The following is a 2,847-nucleotide window of genomic DNA, read 5'->3' as shown; positions in this document are numbered from 1 at the left end:
GCTGATCCTCAACCCTGCCCTAAGGGGCCCCGCGTCTCAGTGTCCCGATAATTGCTGCAAGCATCTCTAAGGGAAAGCCGCCCTCAAGTTCCGAGTTCTGCCTGCTGCCAGACAGTCCAGTTTCTCCCCGTATGAGTCCTGGGTCCCCAGAGACTTCCCGGAACCGGAGTTCAGAGCAGTCGGGAGCTTGTGACTCCCTCCCGATTCAAAAAGACAGCCGAGTCCTCAGGTACCAGCCCCTTTCCGAGCACGCTCGAGCCTCCATACCTCTGCACTTCACTTCCGCAGCTCCTCTGAGGCTGTGTGCTTTTCTCTTTCCTTCTAGTTGTAGAATTTCCACTCAGCCAGGCTTCCTGTAGTTCTGGATGATGTCCGTTTTGTCTTTTCGTTGTATTTTTGAAGTTGTTGTGGGAGGCAGCAATTTCCGGTGTTTACCTATGCTGCCATCTTGGTTTCTCCCGCAGTGGCTTTTTCTTCCTTCAACTAGGTGCTTAGCATTTGGTAGCCTGAAAATTAAGCTCTGAAAGTCCTGAGGACGCAGCTGCTTCGAAGCCCAGCGTTCCCCTGCTGCGGCGCCACTGAGCCCTCTAGCGGCGAAGGCGCGCATCGCACACGCTGAGCCCTGTTTCACTGCGACCCTAAAACCTGGACCAGGAGATCCCAGGAGCCACCCAGAAGGGGCCGCATCAAAGATGTGAGGCGAGTCTGGGAGGGCGCTGAGACCTAGAAGACCCACCGGCTCCCGCCTGGTGCCAGCTGAGCGCACCTACTAAGTGAAGAGCCGGCTCTCCTTCCACTGAGGAGAGTATTCCCATCAGGTGAAGAGTGGGCTGCGTCCTCGCCTCTCTCCCTGCCTCTGAGCAAGTCTGTGAGGGACCAGGACCCCTCAGGTCAGACTCTGGGTCAATTATCAGTGAGAGCATAGCAGAGAGCCCTAGGTTCTCCAGTCTGAGGTCTGGGCAGCAGCCACAGAGGAGGGTGAGGGCTACAGGGGAGACGGGCTGGAGGCGGAGAGGGGCGGGTAAGCTGTTTTGGGCTGAATTGTGTCCCCTCAAAACTCATATGGCAAAGCCCTAACTCCCAGAGCCTCCGAATGTGGCTGTATTTGGAGAGGGTGCTCTAAAGAGGTGGTTAAGTTAAAAGGAGGCCATTAGGCTAGGCCAGTGGTCGGCAAACTGCGGCCCCTTGAGTGTGGCTCTTCCACAAAATACCACGTGCGGGCGCGCACGTACAGTGCTATTGAAACTTCGTGGCACCACTCAAGGGGCCAAAGAGGCTCATGTGGCTCGCGAGCCGCAGTTTGCCGCCCATTGGGCTAGGCCAGCCGTGGGCAAACTACGGCCTGCGGGCCGGATCCGGCCCGTTTGAAATGAATAAAACTAAAAAAAAAAAAAAGACTGTACCCTTTTATGTAATGATGTTTACTTTGAATTTATATTAGTTCACACAAACACTCCATCCATGCTTTTGTTCCGGCCCTCCGGTCCATTTTAAGAACCCATTGTGGCCCTCGAGTCAAAAAGTTTGCCCACCCCTGGGCTAGGCTCTGCTCACTATGACTGCTGTCCTTCTGGGAAAAAGAAATGAGGACACACAAAGAGACCCCAGGGTGACTCCAGGGTGCACAGAGGACAAGCCCAGTGAGGACACAGTGAGGCAGGGTGGCAAGAAGCGAGGAAGATTCCTTGGCAAGTGGACAGGGGAAACTGGGACAGAGAGCTGAACAAACTGGCTGAGCAATTTGCAGCAGATGCGAGAGTCCACCTCCCTCAAGATAACAGCGAGGCCTCAGTTGTATTTCAGCTCCAGGCCCAGAAAAGCGGCAAAACCAGGTGGGTGATGTCAGGACCAGCTGCAATGACCAAAGGCCCCCTACCCTGGTGCTGACCAATCAGCAGAGACCATGACCCTGAAAGGCACACCTGGAAAGCTGATGGGTAGTCTGCTGAAATCCTCCCCTAAGATTCCCACCTGCAAAGAGGTAAAGCCCCAAGACAAAGAACCCAGGACCCAGCACCCAGACTCCCTCCTGGGTTCACCCTTGCACCTTTCGCTGCTCCCCCTCCTACCCCCAAAGGCGTGCATCTCCTAAACTATAAGGGACCCCAAGACTTGTAACCAGGAGAGCAATGGGCAATGGTAACTCATCCTAGCTAAGCCCCACACCTGCCTCCAAGGCTCCCTTTTCTCCAACTTCCCCGAGAGCCAGCACAGCCCCGCCTGGGCTCATTTTTGCCTCTAACATTTTTAGAGAACAAAGCAGTCCAGCCCAGGCACTCCTGCTGCTTCTTGTGTGCTAAGCCCTTCCTTGCTTTACTGTTCCAGGATTTAATAAACATACCCTCATAGTCACCTGGACTCCTGCTATGAAGTCTTTCCTGCACGAAGTCAAACACCCACACCCTACCTGCTGACCAGAGGCAGACCATTCAGGGCCAGTCCCCTGTCCAGCAACAACAGGAAGAAGGCTGCCATCTGCAAGCCGAGGAGAGAGGCCTCAGGAGCAACCGACCCTTCTGACACCTTGAGCTCAGACTTCCAGCCTCCTGAAGTGTGAGAAAATAAATGTTTGTTGTTTAAGTTGTTTAGTACCAAGTCGGTGGTATTATGTTATGGCAGCCTGGGCAAACTCATATTAGGCATATCCTCCCAGCGGTTCTCAACCTGTGGGTCGCGACCCCTGAAAATACATCCTGCATATCAGATATTTACATTACGATTCATAACAGTAGCAAAATTACAGTTATGAAGTAGCAACGAAAATAATTTTATGGTTGGGGGTCACCACAACATGAGGAACTGTATTAAAGGGTCGAGGCCTTAGGAAGGTTGAGAACCACTGATCTA

Source organism: Myotis brandtii, unplaced genomic scaffold (genome assembly GCF_000412655.1).
Source record: "Myotis brandtii unplaced genomic scaffold, ASM41265v1 scaffold461, whole genome shotgun sequence".
NCBI lineage: Eukaryota > Metazoa > Chordata > Mammalia > Chiroptera > Vespertilionidae > Myotis > Myotis brandtii.
Note: the sequence above shows the minus strand (reverse complement) of the source record.